Genomic DNA, 27,569 nt, shown 5'->3' on the forward strand with positions numbered 1-27,569 from the left:
CAAAAGGCAAATAGTTTGATAGCGAAGAAGAAGAAGAAGAAGAATCAGATGATGACCTTGAAGCCATTGAAGCTCTGCTTGCAAGAAGGTTACCAAAAGGCAAAGGTAAATATAAAGGAAAAATTCCATTGATTTGTTTCCCTTGTGAAGAATTTGGCCACATAGTTGCAAGGTGTCTAACCAAGGAAAGAAATGATGATAGAAAACTAGCAAGTTCAAAGACAAGAAAGATTTCAAATCTACAAAAACTACAAAGACAAAGGTAAGAAATCTTGTTATATTGCTAAAGATTATGACAGTGATAATGAAGATCAAATGGTACAATTAAATATGAATCGGATGAAATGGATAATGAAAAGATGGTACTTATTTCTGTAAGAATTTTCCTTAGGGAAAAATCACCCAAGACCAAGAAACTCAAGCACAAGCACAAGCACAACAGTAGACCAAAAAAGTATGATCAAGATGACGATATGAAATTCATTCAATTTATATGAAAGTACACTAGAAGTGCTTATGTATAAAGGCCTCTAGAATGCATAGGAATCAATAACATGATAAGTCATACAACCAGGCACATGCCCACCAGGTGTGGGTTATTCTCCATTAAGCACAAGAGTAAGTGCGATGATGAGAGGATAAGCCAACAAAGGTGTAGCATGCAAAATAATATTGTAGACACCATGTGCTAAACTAGAAGTGTGAATAACTGTGTTGTCTACATGACAACTCAGTTAATTATGCAAACTCCAGTGATGTAGACACCATGTGTTGAATTAGAGTTGCTTACTCCAGTGTTGTCAACATAACAACTCATAAGAGTATGCAAACTCCTAGTGTCTTACCTAAGAAATAATAAAATAATGCATTGACCTAAATAAACTTAAGTAAAGTGTAATAAGTAAACACCTATTTACACCAACACCCCCCCTTAAGTGTAACTTAGGGAAATACACTTAAGCTTACAAAAGCTAAGATGAAATGCAAAATGGGTCCCGGCTACTAGGCCATGTTAAGTACCCATGTACATAATGCAATGCAATCTCTCATAAAGTAGAGAAAGAGGGAAAGCCTCATGGGAAAAACCCTCCCCCAAAAAGAGAGATGAAAAATCAAGATGCATGGATGAATGGAGTAATCAAGACCCCCCCATTACAACATACATCAAGTATATACAATAGAGAATTATGAGAAGAACACAATCCCAAAAGAGGAAAAGGTCCCTCCCACAAGAGAGAAGAAGCAGAGAGACAAGGTAGTTTCCCCCCCAATTGAAGAGTGTCGATTAGTGATAGATGTTCTAATGTAGAAGTTGATTTAGGACTGTTGAATAGTGTTCCTCCTCTTTGGAAGAAATAATGTCATAGGTACATAAGAGATGCTTCCCTTGTGTGTAGAAAGAATCCCAATGATCAATGATGCCTCTAAAACCTGCTCAACTATCCCTATGTTGATACTAACTGTCACCCCTTCCGATGCTACTAAAAATAATAATGTTGGATCTAGCAAGGATGGATGTAGAACCTATCCCAAAGAATCTACTATCTCCTCAAATGATAAAGACACCTCTTGCAACTATTGTACATAAGGATCCGCAATCATATCAACCTGTGAAGATCAATCATGTAGAGAATGGACATGAGGGTCAGAGTGAGCCCACAAAACAACTAAAGGAGGATCTTATCCATCAAAGAGAAGATGTATATCATCAATGATGTCTTCCAAATCTACTATGTATGACTCCACAAACAAACCTAAAATATCTACTATGTAGTCATATTTTGATGTTGGAGTTGGAAAGCTAGGTGTACCTTGCTATTCTAGACCTATCACTATGGCAATATATGCATGTGGAATGTGGCAATATTCTGGACCTCTCCCTACATCTGTCAATAGGATCCCACATATCTAAATCTATTGAACCAGTATCCCTAGTGTCACTATCAATTTCCACAATGTATGAAGTGCAGGGAGGATTAGAGGATAAGTTGGGTGAACTTAGTGTACATTCCTCTCTATGAAAATCTCATGTGTCTCAGGATCCATAAGTCTATATGCCTTAACACCATCTTCATATCTGATGAAAGTACAAGGCCTAGGTTGTGGTGCCTTTCATCCCTTGAAAGATATGTTTTCCCATGCTAGAAAACTAAAGAATTTGAAGTGTTTCACAACTGGTTTTCTGCCACACCTATTGGAATATTCAAATGGGAAGAATACTTCCAAGAGGGGGGGGGTGAATCAAAAGTATCAATTGTTAACCTTTTAAATTCATAATAACATATAACTAAAATTAACATGCATGCAAGTAAACAAACATAAAATGAGAGCATACATCAACACATAACACAAGAGATTTTGGTTACCCAGAAACCCTCCAGGAATAAGAAGTTAAAACTGGGGTGGGAATGACACCCACAAAATTATTGCAGCAATGAATTCAACTACTTCTGATGGTTTTCCCTGTTAAAGGCCTGCCCTGTTAAAGGCTTTACACTATGTCAATAGTGACCTATTGAAAGGATTTACAAACACTTTACATGAAGTGTCACCCTGTTAAAGGATTTACATAAAGGTTGTTAAACCTACCTAATACATAGGATTTTCTTTTCCTTCTCCAAAGACTTTCTATCTAGCTGTTAAGCTAACCTATCACCATAGGATTTCAATTTCTAATACATTATGAGAGAGTATTAGAACTTTTGACCTGATTGAATGCAATCTTGAATTTCTAGATTCAGGCACTTGATATACTCTTTCTCTTCTGATCCTCACTTGATTTGATCTCTATATATGTCTCCTATTCTACTATGGTCAACTAAATATAACTACTATCCCTTTCACTAAGTTTTTTATTTCATACTGAGATTTCACCATAATCTTCCCTTATGAAACTTTTCTTCTGCACATACAATGGTCCATTTGTCTTCCTTATAAAAAATGCAAAGACTTAGGGTTAGGTATGGATCTACAATCCATATTGAATCTCAAATTCCCACTCATATTTTGCATTTTTCTCATTGGTTGCATGCCTTCACAATTTTTATGATTGGTTGCATACAGATTTCATAGGGATTACAAATGACTCATCCTTATCCTCTTTCTCCTTCAAGATTTCTCTAAGTCGGCTCCAAAAATGATTTACATCTTAGTTTGTGCAGGCGCAAACTCTTATGTTGATCTTGTGTTACTCGGCACATGAATTATTACTGATGTTTGACACATACTATTTCTAGATTGCTCGAGATCTACTATGTTTCCTAGTTTGCTCAGCACCTATTGTGTCCTGTATCACTCGACATATGTTATTTTGAGTTGCTCAACATCTAAATGATCCTGTTACTTTGCACATGAACAATTCCTATTTTGCTCGACATGTGTTATACTATACTTTGCTCAGCACTAACTGTGACTCAACACCTATTGAAATTTTGGTTATTGTGTACTCGACATGTATGGTGAAAATGGTTAAGTGTGTTGACACTCATTTGTCAATACTATTTATTTGACCAACAATCTCCCCTTTTGACATGAGTGTCAAAAAAACTTAACTTATAGCTCCCCCTGAGTTGATTATGCCTTTGAATTTTGGAATTTTGTACCAATATGCCTGATCCTTTCTATCCTTTGATTTGTTTCTGCATTCTGGTCCGTATGATGTGCCTATATTCCATGTGATTACCAGAAGTTTACATCTCTTCTTCACTCCTTTATTCCTTGTCTCCCCTTTTTGGCTATATGCAATCCTTCAACTTTATTCTTAAAATGAAAGAATGATCAAAATTTGTTCAAAATTTGTCCAAATTTGGTAAACCTTATATCTTCTCCTCCTTTTGTTATTACTCCCCCTATAATATATGTCTCCTCCTTTCTTCGTTCTCCCCCTTTTTTGACAATAATGCCAAAGGGTTCTATGGAGTAATACTATAGTTAGCCAAAAAATTGCTATTTACCTCCATTATTATTTTCAGAGTTGCATCCCAATTCTCCAAAGGAATGTCCAATGACTTGTGTTGGATGGCAGTCTCTACAGCAAGGTGTACAAGTCCATCAAGAGTAGAAAGATTGGGATCTTTCTTTAATATAGTCTCATCATAGTTGTTCCTTGTGGAGGATTTATAAATGAGGGGTTATAGAGGATTGGATATGCATCAATTTAGCCTTTATATTTGCCTCCTCTGTTGTTAGCACAACTAACTCTCTTTGTGTGTGAAGTGTTTGTGCAAAATGCTTCTCACTTTGAGCTGGATCTCTAGGTAATTGCATACTAGAGATTTTCAAGTTCCTTTCCAAGCTCATTATTTGTTGATTAGTTTCTTGTGTTAAATTTGAAAAATCAAACAACTTCCTATATAATGAAAAAATATTTTCAAGAACAATTTTGGCCTTATCAATTGTCTTGGCCAACTTTACCTGTTCAAGTACAATGGTAGTTGATATCTTATCATTAACCTTGCCTTGAAACTTTCTTGCTAACCATTCCATTAGTTTAACATTCGTGTCCTGGTCCTCATTTGTCACCTGATCAACTATATCTCATAGTTGCTCAATTATTGGTTTTCCTTCATTTGGTGATTGCAAGCTAAATGCATCCATGCAGATGTCCTTGATTTCATGAAGTGCTTGCTTTTTTTTAAACTCTTTTCTCAAAATTTCCTACCTCATCCTTCTATCCAATGCATTTTGTATTTCAGTAATTTGTGCCATTGTGATAGTTTTGGAATCATAGGAGGGTATCTCAATTTCTTCATCAAGTTTAGGGTCTCCATAGTGAAGTACCCTGGCTACTCTTGTTGAACTCAAGCCTAGCATGGAAAATTGCAATGGAATAGCTTTAGTGCTCGGCTCCTGAATAGTCTTAGTAGGAGTGCCAATTTTTGGTAATTCTACCAAGGTTTGAATGGTGACCTGCTCCTTTTCTTTTGTTGCATCATCCTTCTCATCAGCTTTCCTCTCCTCTGTACTCGACATCTGAGCATTATCCGTATTTACACATGGTGGAGGTGGTGGTGGCAACATCAAAACTTTAGCTTTAGTGTATGTAAAAGGCTATACCTTTGGCTTCACCTTTTGTCTTTGTGGTGTTGTTGTTGCTCTTTGTATTTCATCTACACTCACCAATACAAGATTTGTGCATAATTGTGCCTAAAGAGTAGATTGGTGAAGGATCTTTGAAAGATCCTCTGCAGTGAGTGGGTTGATGTTTTGAACAGTTTTGTCAGTAACATCTTTTATGGTGACTATCTCTGCAAGTGTAGTAGTTGAGTGAGGAGGATTGGGAGGTGGCAGTTGTGTGTCTTGCACACTTTGTTCATGTTGCTCACCTATCCCCTTTTCTTCATCTTTACTTATTTCCTCCTCCTTTTCTTCTTCCTCCACTTTCTTCTCTTCTACTTTCTTCTCTTCTACCTTCTTTCTTCTTGCTTCTTTTGTTTCCTTTGTTTTGGAACTTGCTTCTACCTTGTATTCTTCATCAAATACATCATCAATTTTCTTGTAGATAACTTTCCGCACTTTTGTGGTTTTATTCACAACCTCTTCAATTTTATTTTGTAGAATACTGAATGCCCTGTATTTGGGAGTAAATCTACTGTTGTGCCTTTTAACTGCATTTGTTATCTGACTTTTAGTCAAATCAAGCAACATCCTTGCTAAGGTAGACTCCCTTATTTCTTTCTTAGTTTGTAGACAAAAATGCCATTTTTCGTCTACAATCTTGTATAATTCCTTTGGCAATGAACAATCCAATTCAAGAGGTGTATGTTTATATTCTGCCATCATATTATAAACAGGTGTCTCTATTTTATTTTGCTTATTTTTTGTGAGCTTATAAAAATTTACATTCTTCAAACCATTTAAGTCTCCATTCTTAATCTTAACACATAATTTATCAATGAAAGACTTTGGTGGATGACTTACCACTTTAAATTGACTTATATCTTTAGATTTTGTCCTTTCATCTTCTATGTCTAGTTGAGCTACATATCTTCTTCTTTTCTTGGGCTCTTCTACTGGCTGTGTAGTAGCTTTCTTCTTTTGTTTTGCTACCTCTTTGGCCTTTTGAGTTGATGCTCTTGTTGTGACCCTTGTTGTTGTTGGCTTGGTTGGAGGTAGCTTGGTTGGGGCTGATTTTGTTTCTTTCTTGGGCTTTGACGTAGTTGCAGGCTGTATTTTTGCCTTTCTCTTCTTCTTCTTGGCAGATGTAGGTTCTTCCTTGACTTCTTCTTCCTTTGCACTTTCCTCTTTGTCCTTTTCTTGCCCTTGTTGTTCTTCATCTTCTTCACTGTCTCCTTCCACTTCTTCTACTTCACCTTCAATATTTGCTCCAAATGTCTTCTTTATTTTCCTCACCATTTTATCCTTCTTCTTAACAACTGAAGCAATTTTTAGTTCTATCTCAATTTTGGACTTAACAACATCATAAGTTCCAAAGTGAGGAGCTACTTTATCAAATTCTTCTGCTAACAATGTTGTGATTGCTGCTGAGCCTTCATCAATATCTAGTTCATATCCTAGTGGCCTTAGTCATCTTGCCCTTCATATTGCAACTTGAATATATGTGAAGTCAATATCAACCAAGAAGCATATGTCATTTACATGTTTCTCAACTAGTGAGACTAGTATCCTCATCCTTTGCTTCATAGATTTCTTTAAATCTTCAAAATAGCTAGTCATCTGGGCTTCAAAATTGTCACCCATTTGATCAATAAATTCATTAATTTGACTGATTGTTGTCTTGTTAGAATTCCAATTTACCTTCCCAAATTCTTCCATCACATAAAATAATATGCACATGAGAATTGAGCCAAAACTATGCACCTTTTGATCTCCTGATGGCTCCTAAGTTCTCATTGATTTGTTGCAACATAAGTTTAGCCAGATCATAGGTGTGATCTTTCTTTACTAACTTGTATGCCACATCAACAACTATGCAGGGAACACTATTTAGTCTATTGGATTGATAAAATTTATGTGAGATTATCCTTACAACAAAGTCAAGTAGGGGGTCATTCACAATATCAATAGTCATTCCCCTATTGTTCCATTTTGTGCCTGTGTTCTTCTCAATTACCTCCTTTATGTCACTTCTCAATGTTTTTGGTCGATATAGGGTTGGAAGACTAGTAACCCTATGCATAATCTTCTTAGTAATCTTCATTAGTCTTGACTCTAGCCACAAACATCCATCATGAATTCGGCTCAGAATAATGTGGATCCATTCTATTTTAAACACCATGGGAAAAACTAGGTTTTAGTTAAACCCTTCTTCTCAACGATTGAAAACTTTTCCTTCAATATCTTATTCTCACATAACTTATCATAGGCATTAAATATTTCTAGGTCACCTATAGCACCGATTTTACAATTGTAGCATTTCCTTACGTCTTGAACCATAATGACTTTGGGTGGAATGATAGATAGTGCACCAGCCGGGTCATTTATATAGGCTACTTAAGGTATTGTTTTGAATTTAGGCTATTTAACTTCATTTCTAACCAGTTGAATCTCATGATCTCCCTTAGCCTTAGGGTTTCTTGAGCTAGAAGCCATATTACCAAACTAGGGCTTTAAAATGTATTAAAAATTAAAACTCTGCGTAGCTTGGCACTTGATAAATACCTTTAGATTGATAAGTTCGTGTTGAATCTCTGTTGTATTTGAAGTGAGTGACTGTAAGGTAGCTACTTGATCACCTTTCAGATCTTCTAATTTTTGTTCTTCATTTGAATGCCATGAAAATGAACAATTTTCACTTTTATTAGTCTTGAAACCTAGCATTTATTGCTTTCATGCTTTACAGTTGTACACTCGGCTTCCAAAGGATTTTCCAACTTGGCATCAACTATTTTCCACTCACTCGACAGCTACTATTATCACTTTGCTCCACATCCACTAGTCTATTTTAACTCGGCCTATACTGGAGTTTTACTCGACAACCAAAGATAGCTCGGCATCATCTTCCAACTTTTATCCTGGCATCTAAACTTATGCAGATTTCTTCTTTGCAATGTTCCTATGTTCTTTTTGGGCTGATATATGATACATCTTTATATGTATCAAACCTATGTGCCTTTCTAGTGCTTAATTTGATGAGATGTGATCACTTGACCTCTTGGGTGAAGTGATCTCTCCATTTGATGTGATGAATGCACCTTTCTTTTGCCATGTCTCCTTCATATCTTCCCTAATGTGCTCCTCATTAAAATTTTCTTTTCCCTTATTAACTTCAGTCTTGGGTGCTTTGACTTTTGTTGGATAGTTTCTGCTGATATGACCATTCTTCAAGCAACTAAAATGAGTAGTTTGATTTAACCATCTGTTGTAATTTCCCTTAAAATGTGTTCTTATGTAGTTTTTAGGAATGTGTCCATACTCTTGACAATAGTGATAGCTATACCTGGTGTTGTAATCCCAATTGTAGTGATGTACATGATTGGTTCTTCTTGCAGGCTGATTAGATGTCCACATAGGCTTTGATCTGCACTCAAAAGCTCTATGTCCATATTTTTTATAGTTGTAGTAGTGACCTTCAAATCTTAGTGTCTTGGTTCTACATTCATGTGCTTGATGTCCTTGCTTTTTGCACTTGTGACAAAAATTTGCATTTGTAGGCTTAACATGCTGATGACTATTCTTGCTTCAACACATATTAGAGGTATGCCCCTTTTTACCACAGCAATGACAAGTGGATTTAGTGTTCTTACCTTTGTTTATTCTTTCTTTTGCGGTCTTAGATGATTCTCCTTGTTCAGTGCTAATGTAGCCAAGTCCTGAAGTATCATTACTAGCCCTTGGTGATTTCAACAATTGCTCAAAACACTTGATGGCCTCATTGGGTTTGTTGTAGCTTTTTGCTATTTCTTTTTCTCTCTTTAATTCATTCTACAATTGTTCATTCTACATCTTCAAGGTGGAGATCTCAATGTCCTTCATGTTCAGCTCATGATGAGCATTCATCATCTGGCTTAAGGTGTCTAACTGCATGTTTGAAATCTTTTCAAATTCAATTGTCTTTTCTTCCAGTTTATTGATGAGATTTCTCTTGTTGTTTTCTACCATGAGCTTGTCTTCAATAACTATTTTCCTTTGTTCAGTTACTTCACAAAGCATTGTGGCTTGTGATTCTTGTTCAAGCTTGAGTAATTTGATTTCTTTAGCTTGTGCTCTATTTTTCTCCATTAATTTTGCTATTGCTGCATCAAATTCCTTGGAATCTCCATTGGCAAAAATGTGTGTGGTATCAATCTCCTTATAGCATATGTCATTTTCAGCTATGGCTATCTCCTTCCTTCTTTTCAAAGTTTTTCTCAATTCCTCCCTGGATTCCTCTACTTTGTGTAGAGCTAGTTGCACATCAATCACCTGGTTGTCAATGATCTTCCCAAGTTTGAAGACTTCCATCTTCTTACCTTTTTCTCCAAGCTGTTAGGCTTCTCCTTATGAGAACCAATGCTCTGATACCAATTGTTGGAATATTCACATGGGAAGAATAGTGGGGGGGGGGGGGGGGGGTGAATCAGAAGTATCAATTGTTAACCTTTTAAATTCATAATAACATGTAACTGAAATTAACATGCATGCAAGTAAACAAACATAAAATGAGAGCATGCATCAACACATAACACAAGAGATTTGGTTACCCAGAAACCCTCCAGGAATAAGAAGGTAAAATTGGGGTGGGGATGACACCCACAAAATTACTACAGTAATGAATTCAACCACTTCTAATGGTTTGCCCTGTTAAAGGCTTTACATTGTGTCAATAGTGACCTATTGAAAGGATTTACAAACACTTTACATGAAGTGTCACCCTGTTAAAGGATTTACATAAAGGTTGTTAAACCTACTTAATACATAGGATTTTCTTGTCCTTCTCCAAAGACTTTCCTATCTAGCTGTTAAGCTAACCTATCACCATAGGATTTCAATTTCTAATACAATTGTGAGAGATTATTAGAACTTTTGACCTAATTGAATGCAATCTTGAATTGTTGGATTGAGGCACTTGATCTGCTCTTTCTCTTCTGATCCTCGCTTGATCTAATCTCTGTATCTCCTATTCTACTATGGTCAACTGAATATAATTGCTATCCCTTTCACTGAATTTTTTATTTCATACTGAGATTTCACCATAATCTTCCCTTATGCAACTTTTCTTCTGCACATACAATGGTCCATTCATCTTCCTTATAAAGAATGTGAAGACTTAGGGTTAGTTATGGATTTATGATCCATATTGAATCTCAAATTCCTGCTCATATTTTGCATTTTTCTCATTGGTTGTATGCCTTCACAATTTTTCTGATTGGTTGCATACATATTTCATAGGGATTACAAATGACTCATCCTTATCCTCTTTCTCCTTCGAGATTTCTCTAAGTCGGCTCCAAAAATGATTTATATCTTAGTTTGTGTAGGCACAAACTCTTATGCCAATCTTGTGTTACTCGGCACATGAAGTATTGCTGATGCTCGGCACATACTATTTCTAGATTGCTCAACATTTACTACATTTTTAGTTTTCTTGGCACCTATTATGTCCTGTATCACTCAGCGTATGTTGTTCTGAGTTGCTCAACATTTGAATGATCCTGTTACTCGACACATGAACAATTCCTATCTTGCTCGACATGTGTTATATTTTAATTTTCTCGACACTAACTATGACTCAGCACCTATTAAAATTCTTGCTCGGCATCTATTGTGTACTCGACATGTATGGTGAAAATAGTTAAGTGTGTTGACACTCATTTGTCAATACTATTTATTTGACCAACAACACTATGCCTCAAAAGGATTCTTTCCATCTAAGGCATTATGAGGAGACCTATTAAGTATGTGATTGGCACTGCATATAGCTTTGACTTCAAGTGTAAGATCAAGAGACTTGGCTTGTATCATGCAAATTGACATAGACTTAAGAGTTTGAAACCTCAGTGCTGCAACATCTATCTTGTGTGGATTGAATGCTGGTAGATTCTAAAGATCAATACCCTCAAGTTTACAAAAGTCTTTAAGTCTTTTGTTCACATATTTGCTTTCATTGTCCATCCTTAGAACTTTGATGGCTTTCCTTGATTATTGTTCAACATGACTCTTAAAGGCTAGAAACTTGTCCAACACTTCATTCTTATGATGAAGAAGGTAGACCCATGTGTAGCATGAAAAGTCATCAATGAAAGTGAGTATGTAGCAACCCTAGCTAACTAAAGTCATTGCAAAAGGACCTGCTAGTACCATGTGAACCAACTGAAGGAAAACTGGTGCTCTTGAAGACTTTCCTTTAGTAAACATCTCCTCTAGATGCATATCCACTAAACATGTTGAACATTCACCTTTGGAAAAGTCGATTGTAGGTAGACCTTTGACCATGTTGTTTGAGAAAAGTTGCTAAAGATAGCAGAAGGCAAGATGACCATACCACTCATGCCATAATTTGATTTTTGGATGATATTGAGTCAACAAGGCATGTGAAGGAGACTTAGGCACAAAGTGGGAAAAAGAATACAATATTGTGTCATGATTAACTTTCCCCACCGCAACCAATGAATCATCTTTGAGAGTGCGCATCATTAGTAAATCTAGAAGGAACTCAACTTTATTTTCATCTCCAAGGTGAGTGATTTGGTAAATTGAGAGGAGATTGGAGCTTAGATTAGGAACATAGAGATCATCTTTAAATCCCCCATTTTCCATCTCCACTTGTCCTTTCCCTTCAACTTTCATTTTTGTATTATCTCCTACAAAGATGTGCAATACCTTGGACTACTTCAATGAAGAAAAGTCTCCTTTTGAAGAACCCATATGATATGAGGCACCTGAGTCAAGAATCCATTCCATTGAAGAACTTAAATTTGGCATGAGTGCTTGCCCTTTTCCCTTTGAATATGAAGATGAGGATCCTTTCTCCTTATAGGAATTAGGGAGTGGAACATTGTATTTCTTTATGATGTTTGTTAACTCATCAATCTTTTTATGATAACATGCATGTTCATCATGACCCAACTTCTTGCAATAAGCACACTTTTTCTTCTCCTTATTAGTGTCTCCCTTCTTATTTGAATTGCAGGAAGACTTGCCTTGTTGATTTGATGATGGTGTTGTCTTTTTTGAATCCTCTTGTGTGTTATTTTTCCACTTATTTTTCTTGCCCATTCCTTTACTTGAAGATTGACCAACTGAATTTTGAGAACCCTCATTATTTGCCACCAATGCCTTAGACTTGGATGAATTGAGAATCCCCATTGATTTCAACTTTTGGTCTTCTTCATCCAATAGTTGAGCATAATGATCAAAAGAGAGTTTCTGATAGGTAGCCCTTAATGTAGTCTTTGTGGTGTTATAAGAAGAAACAAGTGTGGAGTACTCAGATGGTAGCTTATTATGAATAAGATAGATTAACCTGTCATCTTTAATGGGACTCCCACAATCATCAAGTTTTGTTCTCAATTCATTCACCTTTATGATAAAGTCCTGTATAAAATCAAATGTCTTTGGATCTAAGGAGACAAGCTCATATTCAATTTTGTAAAAATCCTCCTTAGACACTTTACCATATAGGTTTTTGAGGGTACCCCAAACTTCTTTAGATGTATGAGACTTTTAGATCTGATAGACGATCTGGTCTTCAACCCCCAAAAAAATATCACCTAGGGCTTTCCTATATGTTGTTTCCCAAGTAGTGATTTCACTTGTAGATACTTGATCAGATATTGGTTTAGGAAGGTTACCATCTACATATTGAGAAAATCCATTATGCATTAAATGACACCACATTTTAATTGACCATGTAACATAGTTATGTGGTGTTAATTTTGGAGACTTAAAATTTCCCACGATGCAGAAAATGAAAGAAAACAACAGGAAAAGAGGAACACAACACCGAGAATACCCCCCCCTTTTCCCTCAATCAAGAACCCCCCATCCCAAAAAAGAAGAAGAAGAAGATGCTTTTGGCACTTTATATGTAATGCGTTTACAATGGTCACTTGCCAATTTTGGCCTTAGTGGACTTTTGATTTTGCTTTTTAAAACCTCCTTATGGAGTTCAAAACTGGAACATTACAATGTATCTCAGATATACAACAATTCTAAAGTTATATCAAAGCATTACAATGTAGAAAAGGGCCTAATTCTAAAAGTGATACTTTCATCCATACAATCCTATAATTTGATTGCAGATCTAGAAAGTAGACAAAAAATAACACATTTTCAAAAAAATGGAACCTTTTTCGAGTTCAAATGAGCCCGTATAGAGCAATTGAAGTTGCAAAATTTAGGATTGGACAGGCATAGTCACCAAAAGATGCAATTTCTAATAAATCCATGCACCAAAACTAGAAAATAACTACACCACTTAAATTTTTAGGAAATTCTAGCCAAAATTTAAAAAAATTGCACCTGATTTGGAGCTCGGATGACTGGGCTATGGCCTCCCAAAGTTAGACTATCAAATCAAAAATTAATTTGGAGAGGGGTTGGATTAGCAAAAAATGAGGTTAAATGTGATGGTCAAATGACCATCGTAGTAGTTATAATTCATCTCCTAATGACGGTCAAACAACCACCAAATTTAGGCTCATGAAAGTAATGATAGCAGTGAAAACTTTGTCCCTAGATGATGTCATGTTGATGAAATGATGATGTCAACACCATACAGATGGGTATGGATAGTACAGAACCATACAATTTTTTTAGATGTGTCAATTTGATGTGGTCTCCATGTGTCTTGCTGATTGGATCCGATGTGGCAGGGTGGACGCCTAAGCTAGCACTGCGTGTATGCTGATGTGTATTTACTACTGACTGGGTGGATAGTAGATTTTTCCATGTGTCTTTGTGTCTTCAAGCTGCATGGCCAATTTGTGTGGACATAATAGTTGGCTAGATTTTTTGAAATTGGCGATGGAGGAGAACCGCATACCAAGGAATATATTTACAGGCATCAGAGTATTAAAGCAATGGCCAGAATCAAAATTGGTGAGCTAGATTCTTGACGCTGGAAAATCATGGTATTAGTCCCACATGCACTAGTAAAGCACAACCACTGTTGTTTAAAACAAATGTTGCCAAGGGATTAAACAAACGAGCCCACCGAAAGGTCTCAACTAGAATGAGGGTTATGAGGTTGTCGTGTTGTGAGTAGACTTTGTTGGATTTAATGTGGACAGAAAATGAGCAGTGCCATGAAATATGAAAGGAATATTATGTGAATATTCCCTACAGGAGCCAAGGTGTCACTGCCCAGTTCTTGCAAAAAAAGATTCTCTACAGGCCATATAGGGCGAATTTTTTTTGAAAAATTTCATAAATTCGATTTTTTTTTTGAAAAATTCTAGAAATTCGAAATATTTGTAGAGATTTTTTTAAAAAAAAATTGTAGATCTAAACAAAATAATTGCATTGATTTAATAGATCATATCAGATTTGCAAATCGGGGCCTTTGGGTGCTGGTTTGCAAAAAACATTTGCCTCAAAATTGACTTTGGCCCAATATAGGCGAATTTATAGCTGATTTTCACCAAATCAACATTTCAGACACAATGGTGAGGTTTGTTTTGGCTCTAGATTCTCCCAATATCTGCAGATTCTCCAGATCTAGGTCGAGGTGCTAAAGCAAGAATGGTCTCGAATGGTTATGTGAAGAGAATCTCCCTCAACTCTAATACCTTGTAAGAATTTGCCTTAGGGAAAAATCACCCAAGACCAAGGAACTCAAGCACAAGCACAATAGTAGACCAAAAGAGTTATGATTAGAATGACGATATGATATTCATTCAATGTATGTGAAAGTACACTAGGAGTGCTTGTATATAAAGGCCTCTGGAATGTTTCTAGAATGCATAGGAATCAACAACATGATAAGTCATACAACAAGGCACATGTCCACTAGGTGTGGGTTATCCTCCATTAAGCACAAAAGTAAGTGCAATGATGAGAGGATAAGCCTTCAAAGGTGTAGCACACAAAATAATGTTGTAGACACCATGTGCTAAATTAGGAGTGCAAATAATTGTGTTATCTACATGACAACTCAGTTAATTATGTAAACTCCAGTGTTGTAGACACCATGTGCTAAATTGGAGTTACTAACTCTAGTGTTGTCAACATGACAACTCGTAAGAGTATGCAAACTCCTAAGTGTCTCACCTAAGAAATAATAAAATAATGCATTGACCTAAAAAAACTTAAGTAAAGTGTAATAAGTAAATACTTATTACACCAACAATTTCTCATGTTAGCAAGAATGACACATGGATGATAGATAGTGGTTATTCTAATCACATGATTGGTGATAAAACTAAGCTTGAACACTTGGAGCACTATGATGGTGGAAGTGTTAAATTTGGAAACAATGAACCATGTTATGTGAAGGGAAAAGGTTCCATTGCATTAATTGATTAACTCAAATGTGACAATGCTTACTAGGTTGAAGGACTGAAACACATTCTTCTAAGTGTGGCACAACTAAACAACATTGGATTCAAGGTAGAATTCATGAATGGGAAGGCCATACTTCTAGATGGTAAAGGAAACCTAGTTGCAACTAAAAGGAATCTATTCTATCTTGATCTCACTAAAAGTGCATGCTTTCTAGCACAAGTAGAGGAAAGTTGGCTATGGCGTAAAAGAATGTCTCATGTAAACTTTAATAATCTAGTTACTATAAGTAGTAGAGATATTCTAAATCTGAAGAAACCTAAAATGGACATATGTAAATAATGTTAGATTGGAAAGATGAGTAAAACTAGCTTCAAAAGTAAGAATTTCAATATTGAAGAAGTCTTGGAACTAGTTCATACATATCTTTGTGGACCAATAGGTATAGAGAGCTACACTAGAGACAAATTTTTCATTTTGTTTATTGATGATTATTCTAGGATGATAACAATAATGTATGTAAAAGATAAATTTGAAGCTTTTCAGAAGTTCAAATGGTATATGAATAGAGTTGAGAAAGAAACAAGAAAGAAGTTAAAATATTTAAGCTCAAATAGAGGAGGAGAATTCATCTATAATGAATTCAATGAATTCTTCAATGAAAGAGGAATCAAAAGATAGGTTTCTGCACCTAGTACACCTCAACAGAATGGCATAGTAGAAAGGAGTAGATTCATCATGGATTGTACAAGGATACTGATGGTAGAGAAAAATGTTACAACCAAATACTGGAAGGAAGCAATCAACACAATAGTTCATACCCTAAATATAGTTCAACTAAAAAAGAATACAGATCAAACACATTATTAATTATGGTATGGCTATAAACCTAATGTTTGTTATTTGAAAGTATTTGGAAGAAAATGTTATATCTTAAAAGAGACAAGGAAATGAAATTTTAATGTGAAAAGTGATGAAGGCATATTCCTAGGGTATTCCAACAAGAGCAAAGCATATAAATGTTTGAATCTTGCTACTTACAAGGTTATAGAGAGTGCACATGTAAAAATTGATGAGTTTGCAAAAAAGAGTCAAGAACAAAGCAACAAGGTGTTGAAAATAATTGATTAATTGTATATTTTCTTTGATGCTAGACAAAATCTCATATCTTTACCAGTCAGTGTCTGTCGACCTCACTCGGGCGATGAAGACAATTCTCTGTGTTTGTCAAGCATTCCAATGTAAACCAAGTTTAAGAAGTCAATGTCTATCATGTTCACTTGGGAGACAAAGTAAAGTTGGCATGGAACCATTGTTAACTAAGCTTATTCAGTTACCAATGGAAGTTTACGAAACTGCAATGTTAACCAAGTTCACTTGGTTAACACAGAAAAATCATTTTAGAGTTAGTGTCTACCAAGTGAGGTTAGCTAACAAAGGATTTTTCTTGTTTTGGCACATTGAGTTTAATGGATTTGTTTGATGGTTCTAGTTGACTGAGGAGATGAATATTAATTATTGCAAGTTTCATTCAAGCTAACTTGACAATGTATATGATATAAGTATAAGATCAAATTGAGGATTGAAAAAATGATATAGAAGAGTGTAAAGATAAGAAGATGCTTTGAGGAAGCGAATTGGAAGGATAAGAAGAATATCCTTGTTGGGCTACAAAGATTTATCTGATCAAGAAGGATCAAGCGTTAAATCTAGAATTGAGATTTGAATTAGCAAAGCTAGTTGCATCAAATCAGGTCGAGTCATTGTAACAATGAATTAAATCTCCTAACAGAGTTGTCTTAACAACTATTTGTAAATCCTCTAACAAGGTGGCATTTCTAGATTGAAGTGTCTAAAGACCTCTAGCAAGGCCACTCCTAATAGGGTGATTAAATCCTCTAATAGGGTCACACCTAATAGTGTATTTTGTAACCTTTAACAGGGTTGGCTCCTAACAGGGCTCACTTTAGAAGAGTGAAAAATAGTAACTAATTGCAATTGGTGGTTTTCCCAAATTGAGTTTCCATGTTAAATCTTGGTGTATCTTGTGTTCATGTTATTTATATTGTATTTATGCAACTAAGTTAATCAAGGTTAATCATACTTAATATCTTAATATCTAGATGTTTAGTATTTATGGAGTTACATTTATTTCAGTGCTTGCTGAGTTACAGCAGATTGCTAGTGTTAACCAAGTGCTTCTATATTAACTATGTCACAACAGTAAAGTTTATGTTTTGATTTGTATTGACATCTAAGGGATCTATGATTTTTTTTTTGGTAATTGATTCACCCCTCCCATCTTAGTTACTCCTCTTATATTTCCAACAATTGGTATTAGAGCTTTTGTGCTTGCAAAGAAGGTTTCAAGGACCTAAGCTAAAGATCAAGATGTCTTACAGTAAAGAGATTCCCAAGTTAAACAAAGATAACTTTGAGGCATGGTAGGAACTTATGAAGCTACATCTAGCAACCATCAATGACTCAAGTCTGAAATATCTAAATGCCAAGTATAAATCTCCTACTAGAACTTTGACTATGGAAGAGATTATTGAAAAGAAGAACCATAAAATTATGATGATTGACATTGCATCTATTCTTAATTATGCTAAATTTGATGAGGTCAAAGATTGTGCTAATGCTCATGAAATGTGGGTCAAACTGAAGGATATCTATGGAGGAGATGACAATGTGAAAAGAGCCAAAGTCTTAGAGGTCAGTTCGATTAGATGAAAATAAGAGGGGATGAAAACATCACAAAATATGTTGAAATAATCAAAGTAAGTGTAATTACAATCAAAGCCTCTGGAGGAGAAATTAATGATGTGACAATTGTCATCAAGGTACTTAGGACACTTCTTACTATTTAAGTAATCAAAGTATCTACAATTCAAGAGATGAAATTTGATCCCAATAATAAGATAAATTTGGATGCTCTAGTAGGAAGATTGATAGAATTTGAGCTAGATAACTATGATAATTATGTTCCTAGTTCTAGCAATCTTGAATATGCATTTCAAGACAAGTCGTCACAAAAGAAGAAAGGTGGAAAATCAAAAGGAAAACAATCTAAAATTAAAGAAGAAGAAGAAGAAGAAGAAGAAGAAGAAGAAGAAGAAAGTTTTGATAGTGATCTTGAAGTCATTAAAGCTCTACTTGCAAGAAAATATCCCAAAGGCATAGGGAAGTACAAAGGTAAAATTCCTCTAATCTATTTTTCTTGTGAAGAAGTTGGTCACATTGTTGCAAGGTGTCCAAATAGAGAAGTCAAAGATAAAAAGAAAACTGGTAAGTAAAAAGGCAAGAAGGATTTCAAAAACTAAAAAGACTACAAGGATAAAGGTAAGAAGTCTTATTTCATGGCTAAAGATTCTGATAGTAGTGATGATGATGAAATGGTTTACATTGTTGTAGAAGATGAATTTGAGGATGAAGATGATAAGATAGTACTTATTTCTCATGTTAGTAAGAATGATACATGGATTATTGATAGTGATTGTTCTCACCATATGATTGGTGATAAAAAAATATTTTGAACATATGGAACACTGTGACGGTGGGAGTGTTAGATTTGGAAACAATGAACCTTGTTGCATAAAAGGAAAAAGTTGTATATGACTAACCAATGAACTGAGATGTGGCAATGCATATTGGGTTGAAGGATTGAAGAATAATCTATTGAATGTGGCACAATTGAATAACATTAGATTCAAGGTATAATTCATGAATAGGAAGGCCAAGCTGCTAGATGGAAAAGGAAATCTAGTTGGGTCTAGTAATCAAACAAAAGGTAACTTATTCTACCTAGATCTAAGTAAAAGTTCATGTTTTATTGCTCAAGTAGAAGAAAGTTGGTTATGGCATAATAGGTTGTGTCATGTGAAATTTGATAACCTGATCAAGATAAGCAAAAACAAAAGATTAAGAATTATTCTAGTCTAAAGAAACCTGAAATGGGCATGTGCAAAAATTGCCAAATTGGAAAGATAGGAAAGACTAGTTTCAAAAGAAAGAACTATCATTCTAAAGAAGTCTTGGAGCTAGTTCATACAAATCTATGTGGACCCATTGGCATAAAGAGCTATAGTGGAGATAAGTATTTCATTTTATTTGTTGATGATTATTCTAGAATGATGATAGTTAAGTATTTGAAAGATAAATCTGACGCTTTTCAAAAGTTCAAGTGGTATCTGGCTAGAGTTGAGAAAGAGAAAGGAAAGAAACTAAAGTGTCTAAAGACAATTAGAGGAGGAGAATTCATCTCAAATGAATTCAATGAATTCTACTCTAAAAGAGGAATCAAGAGACAAGTATTAGCCCCTGGTACACCTCAGCAGAACGACATAGCATAAAGAAGGAATAGATCTATCATGGATTGTGCAAGAACCCTAATGATAGAGAAGAATGTTGCAATCAAATAGTGAAAGGAAGAAATTAGTACATCCATGCATACCTTGAACATAGTATATTTGAAGAAAGACTCCTTATGAACTATGGTATGGCTATAAACCCAATGTAAGTTACTTGAAAGCATTTGGTAGAAAATGTTATATCTTAAAGTAGACTAGGAAAGGTAAATTTGATGCAAAAGTAATGAAGGCATATTCCTAGGGTAGTTTGCAGAACTAAAGCATATAAGTGTTTGAATCTAACCACTCATAAAATCATAGAAAGTGCACATGTGAAGATTGTTGAGTTTGTAGAAAAGAGTGAAGAAGAAAGCAACAAAGAACCTGAAGACTACAGAAAGTTTATTTACTTTGAACCTGATACATTTCCTAATCTAATTAGAAGTTAGTAAACTTCACCTCACGAGTCCCCAAAATCTCCAAAATCACCCGAGTTGTAGCTAGTGCAACCTAAATCATAGTATGAATGACCCAAGTCACAGTAAGAAGAAACTGAGTTATAGCCAGTGCAACTCGAGTCAGGATATAAAGGACCCAAGTCACCCAAGCATGATGCAAAAGATCATGGTGAGGTGAGTGGAATAAGATCTAAATCCAAAGTACCTATACTTGCAAGATATGTTAGAAGGCACCATGCACCTAAAAAAATCATTAGAGACCACTCAGTAGGTATAATGACAAGGAACAACTTGAAAGGTACATGTTTACTTACTAAATTTGAACCAAGAACTGTTAAAGATGCTTTGGATAATGAAAGTTGGACTGAAGCAATGAATAAAGAGATAGAACAGATACAAAGGAATAAGACTTGGACTCTTGTTCCTAGAACCAAGGATAAAAATGTAATTGGCACAAAATGGGTATTCAAAAACAAGTTGAACGAATATGTACAAGCTCTAGAAACAAAGAAAGGTTAGTTTGCAAATTTTATTCCAAAGAGGAAGGTATTGATTATGGTGAAACTTTTTCTCCTGTTGCAAGATTAGAAGGTGTTAGGATTTTACTTTCTTATGCTGCACATAAAAGATTTAAAGTGTATCAGATGGATGTGAAATCTACATTCTTAAATGGAATTATGAAAGAGGAAGTCTATATAGAGAAACCTAAATTTTTTTTAGATCCTAGCAAAAGGGATATGGTTTGTAAACTACACAAAGCATTATATGGTCTCAAACAAGCTCCTAGAGCTTGGTATGAAAGACTTAATATTTTTTTGATGAAAATTAGTTTTCAAAGGACAAATGATGACAATAGTCTATACATCAAAGAAGGACCAAAGAAGGAAATATTACTAGCATAAATATTTGTAGATGATATATTATTTACTGGTTATGATGACCTATGTAAATAATTTTCTAAAGAAATGAGTAAGAAATTTGAGATGTCAATGTTTGGAGAGATCAAATTCTTTGTTGGCTTATAGATTCAATAGAAGAAAGATGGCATCTATATTACTTGATCTAAGTATATCAAAGAAATATTGAAGAAATTTGGAATGGAGGATTCAAGACCAGTTGGAACACCTATGTCTACTAGATATAATTTTTCCCAAAATGATGATTCCAAGGAGGTAGATCAGACCACATATAGATCCATGATTGGAAAACTTCAATATATAGTACATATTAGGCCTAATATTGCTCTAGCAGTTAGTATGGGGGCAATATTTTCAACTAATCCTAAAGAAAATCATATGATGGCAATAAAAAGAATCATGAGGTATCTGAAACGTACTAAAAACTATAGCTTATGGTACAAGAAGGGAGGAAACTTTGATTTGAAGGTCTTCATTAATCCAGATTGGGCAGGAAGTATTATGTTGGAAACAATTAATTAATTGTGTATTGTCTTTGATGTTACACAAAATGTCATATCATTTCTAATCAGTGTATGCCAAACTCACTCGTTGAGCATTGAAGACAATTTCCTATGTCTACTGAGAATTCTAGAGTTTGCCTAGTTTAGAAGATAGTGTCTACCGAGTTCACTTGGGTGACAAAGTAATGCTTGTAGAAGTTGAGTGTTAACTGAGCTCACTTGGTTAATGAAGGAAATGTTTGATGGAACCAGTGTTAACCAAGCTCACTCAGTTACCAAAGGAACTTTGTGAAATATGCAATGTTAACTAAGTTTACTTGGTTAACACTGGAAAATTGTTTTGAGATAGTATCTACAAAGCAGGGTTGGCTAACAAAGAATTTTCTTTCTTTGGCATATTGAGTTAAATAGTTTTGTTTATTGGTTCTAGCCAACTAAGAAGATAATATTAATTATTCTAAGTTGTATTTAAGTCAGCTTGATAATGCATAAGATATAAATATTAGGTCAAGTTGACGACTAAATGCATGGAATATAATTAAAGATTTGATGATACTTAGAGGAAGTGAATTAGAAGGATAAGTAGAATATCTTTGGTGAGATGCAAAGGTACATTCAATCAGCAAGGATCAAGTATACAAGCCAAAATTAAGATCCCTAATCAATAGTTTAGTTTCATTAGAAATCAAGTCATCTCATTGTTACTCTCTAACCATTGTAGCAGTGATCTAAATCTCTTAACAGAATTGGCTTGATAGCTATTTGTAAATCCTCTAACAAGGTGGTATTTGTATTGAATTATCTAAATACCTCTAACAAGGTCACTCCTAACAGGGTGATTAAATCCTCTAACAGGGTCACACCTAACAATGTGCTTTGTAACCTTTAATAGGGCTCACTTCAGAAGAGTGGAAATTAGTAACTAGTTGCAATTGGTGGTTTTTCTCAAATTGGGTTTCCATGTTAAAATCTTGGTGTTAATTTTGTTCATGCTATTTCTTTTATGTTTTTGGTCATGACAGAATCACTGATAATATCCTAAGGTTTTCATGTTAAGCATTTATCAAGCTATTTTAGTGATTACCAAGTTACAACATTTCTCCTGTGTGTTTACCAAGTTACAACAGAGTTTGGTTTTGATTTATATTGGCATCTAAGGGATCTAGGATTTATTTTATAGTAATTGTTTCACTCCTCCCCTCTGAGTTACTCCTCTTATATTTCCAACAATTGGTATCAAAGATTTTGGTGCTTGTAGAGAACGTTTTAAGGACCAAAGCTAAAGATCAAGATGTCTTACAGAAGAGAGATTCCCAAGTTGAACCAAGAAAACTCTTATTAGGTTACATTTGGCAACTATCAATGATTCAAGCTATAAATTTCTTGATAGTGAATACAAGACTCCTATTGGAACATTATCAGTTGAAGATATTGTTGAAAAGAAAAATCATAACATCATGATGATTGATATTGCTTCTGCTCTTAATTATGTTGAATTTGATAAAGTCAAAAGTTGCACCACTACTTATGATATGTGGATCAAACTAAAATTCATCTATGGAGGAGATGATAATGTAAAAAGAGATAAGGCTGAAAGTCTCATAGAATAGTTTGATCAGATGAAGATGAGAGAAGATGAAAACATTGCAAAATATGTTGAGCAAATTAAAGAAAGTGTGAGTGTAATTAAAGCATCTGGAGGAGACATTGATGACAAAATAGTTGTAAGCAAGGTACTCAGAACCCTTCTTCCTATCTATGCAATAAGAGTGTTTGCTATTCAAGAAATGAGATGTGATCCGAATAGCAATATAACTTTGGATGCTCTAGTTGGAAGATTGACAACTTTTTAGTTGGATAACTATGATAACTATGTCCCTAGTTCCAAAGGTATTGAGTTTGCATTTGAATCCAAGCTTTCACTCAAGAAAAAGGGTAACAAATCAAAAGCTAATCAATCAAAAAGTGAAGAAGAAGAAGAAAGTTCAAAGAATGATCTTGAAGTTGTTGAAGCCTTACTTGCAAGGAAATATTTCAAGGCAGAGGAAACTACAAAGGTAAGATTCCTCTAATCTATTTTTCTTGTGTAGAAGTTGGTCACATTGTTGCAAGGTGCCCAAATAGAGAAGACAGGGATGAAAAGAAAAGAAATAAGTTCAAAGGCAAGAAGGAATTCAAAAACTACAAGGACTACAAGGAAAAAGGTAAGAAATCTTTTTTTATTGCTAAAGATTCTGATAATAGTGAAGATGAAATGGTATAATTTGTTGTAAAAGATGAATCTGATGATGGAGATAAAATGACACTTATCTCTCATATTAGCAAAAATGATACATGGATTATTGATAGTGGCCGCTTGCATCATATGACTAGAGACAAAACAAAGTTTGAACACATGGAACATTATGATGGTGGTAGTGTGAGATTTGGAAATAATGAACCTTGTTGCATATAGGGAAAAGGGTGTATCTCATTAATCAATGAACTTAGATGTGGCAATGCTTATTGAGTTGAAGGAATAAAGCATAATCTACTGAGTGTGGCACATTTGAATAACATTGGATTCAAGGTAGAATTCATAAATGGGAAGGCCAAACTACTAGATGGAAAAGGAAATCTGGTTGGATCTAGCAAACAAAAAAAAGGTAATCTATTATATCTAGATCTCAGTGAAAGTTCATCATTTTATTGCTCAAGTAGAAGAAAGTTGGTTATGGCACAAAATATTATGTCATGTAAACTTCAATAATTTGGTCAAGATAAGAAAAAATAAAAGAGCAAGAGTTATTCCTAGCTTGAGAAAACTTGATATGGGTCTATGCAAAAATTGTCAAATTGGTAAGATGGGAAAAACTAGTTTCAAAAGTAAAAACTATCATTCTGAAGAAGTCTTAGAGCTTGTACATATAGACTTATGTGGACCTATTGGAATAGAGAGTTATAGTGGTGATAATTTTTTCATTCTTTTTGATGATGATTATTCTAGAATGATGACTATAATGTATCTAAAAGAAAAATTTGAAGTTTTTCAAAAATTTAAGTCGTATCTCACAAGAGTAGAAAAAGAAACTAGAAAGAAGCTGAAATGTTTGAGATTAGACAGAGGTGGTGAATTAATTTCCAATGAATTCAATGAAATTTGCATTGAAAAAGGAATTAAGAGATATGTATCAACCCCTAGTACACCTTAGCATAATAGTATAGCTAAAAGAAGGAGCAAATCCATCATGGATTGTGCAAGAACATTAATGATAGAAAAGCATGTTGCAATCAAATACTAGAAGGAAGAAATCAGCACTGCAGTGCATACCTTGACCAAAGTATAGTTAAAGAACGACTCAAATCAAACTCCTTATGAACTATGGTATGGCTACAAAACTAATGTAAGTTGAAAGTATTTGGTAGCAAATATTATATCTTGAAAGAATCTAGGAAAGGTAAATTTGATGTCAAAGGTGATGAAGGCATATTCCTAGGATACTCCTATAGAAGTAAAGCATACAAATATTTGAATCTATCTACTTATAAAATCATAGAAAGTGCACATGTGAGAATTGATGAGTTTGCAGAAAAGAGTGAAGAAGAGAGCAACAAAGAACCTACAAATTATAGAAGTTGTTTACTATGAACCTAATACTTTGCCAAATCTATCTAGAAGTCAAGAGGCCTCACCTCCCAAGTCCCTGAAATTCCCAAAAGCTACTAAGTTGCAATCAATGCAACCTAAGTCATAGTTAGAAGATATTGAGTTGTTGCTAGAGAAAACTGAGTCTGATGGACTCAAGTCATAGATAGTGGGACTCGAGCTTAATAAAAAAGATCATAAAGAAGTCAGTGAAACAAACTCCAAATCCAAAGTACCTGTGTTAGCAAGATATGTCAAAAGGCATCATGCAGCTAATTAGATCATTGGAGACAAGTCAGATGGAATAATGACAAGAAATAAATTGTAAGGTAAATGTTTGCTTGTTGAATTTAAACCTTGAAATGTTAAAGATTCTTTGGAAAATGAAAGTTGGATTGAAGAAATGAATAAGGAAATAGAACAAATAGAGAAGAATAAAACTCAGACTCTTTTTCCTAGACCCAAGGATAAAAATGTAATTGGCACAAAGTGGGTATTCAGAAATAAGCTAAATGAAGATGGAGAAGTTTCCAGAAATAAAGAAAGGTTAGTATGTAAAAGTTGTTATCAAGAAAAAGCTATTAATTATGGTGAAACATTTTCTCCTATTGCAAGATTAGAAGGTGTTAGAACTTTACTAGCATACGCAACTCAAAGAGGATTTAAAGTTTATCAAATATGTATTCTTGAATGGAATTCTTGATGAGGAAGTCTACATAGAACAACCTGAAGGTTTTGTAGATCCTAGCAAATTATACAAAGCATTATATGGTCTCAAGAAAGCTCCTAGAGCTTGGTATGAAAGACTTCATAACTACTTGATAAAGATTGGTTTTCAAAGAAAAAATGATAACAACAATTTGTATATCAAAAAAAGATCAGACAAGAAGATTGTGTTGGCAGAAATATTCATGGATGGCACTTTATTTACCGGAAATGATGACTTGTGTAAGGCATTTTGGAAGAAATAAGTAAATAATTTGAGATGTCAATGTTTGGAGAGATAAAATTCTTTGTTAGATTGTAGATCCAGTAGAATAAAGGTGGTATCTACATTACTAAATCTAAATATATCAAGGAGATACTAAAGGAATTTAGAATGGAAGACTCAAGACCAATTGGAACTCCTATGTCTATTGGACATAAGCTTACCAAAAATGATGATTCCAAGGAGGTAGATTAGACCACATACATATAGTATGTAGTACATACAAGGCTTGATATTGCATTAGTAGTTGGTATGGTGGCAGGATTCTCAACAAATCTAAAAGAAAATCTCATGATGGAAATCAAAAGAATCATGATATATCTAAAAGGTACTGAAGACTATGGTTTATGGTACAAGAAAGGAGGCAATTTGGATTTGAAAGTATTCACAGATGCTGATTGGGAAGGAAGTGTTGATGATAGAAAGAGCTCTAGTGGTGGAGCATTCTTTCTTGATAAAATACTAGTATCTTGGACAAGCAAGAAACATAATTGTATTTCTTAGTCCATAATAGAGGTAGAATATGTGGCAGCAATAGCCAATTGTTCTAATATTTTTTGGTTCAAACAACTATTGGCAGGTACGAAGATAGAGATCAAAGAATCTAGTGATGCATATCAAAACAAAACACATTGCTATAAAATATCATTTTTTGAGAGAATTGGTACAAGATAAAGAGGTATGATTGGAATATGTGAATACTAAAGAAAAAATTGCATACATATTCACTAAGTCATTATCTAAGGATTCATTTTTGTATCTAAGAGGTAAGTTAGGGGTCATTTCTCTATCCGAAGCTTACTAAATGAAGTTTAGTGATGCATCAACCAGAGCATGTTGAAGATCAATCAGTTGATGCAGTATTGACAAGGGAATATTGAAACTGAATCAGTATGTGAGGTACATTGATATTCACTGAATATTTGGCATGAGATGTCAAAGAGGGAGAATTTTATTATCATATCTCATAGAAATTTTATAAAGAGAAAGAAATTTCAAAGAAGGAAAATGAACTTGGTTTGACATCAAAGGCAGGAGTTTGTTATTAGAAGAAGATGCTGAGGGCAGATTGAGTTCACACTAATAAAGGAAGTTGAGTTATCATGGATGAGAATTAGAATGAAACTAAGGATATGTTCCTTACTTTATTCTTGCTCTAAAATTTTATTGTATTATGACATGTTTCCATCAATACCAAAGAGGAAGTTTGTTGGAAATAATTGATTAATTATATATTGTCTTTGATGTTACACAAAATTTCATATCATTTCTAGTCAATGTATGATGATCTCACTCGAGCATTGAAGACAATTTCCTATGTCTACCAAGCATTCTAGATTTTGTTGAG

Source organism: Cupressus sempervirens, chromosome 5 (genome assembly GCF_028749045.1).
Source record: "Cupressus sempervirens isolate cs-2001-9-10 chromosome 5, ASM2874904v1, whole genome shotgun sequence".
Taxonomy (NCBI): domain Eukaryota; kingdom Viridiplantae; phylum Streptophyta; class Pinopsida; order Cupressales; family Cupressaceae; genus Cupressus; species Cupressus sempervirens.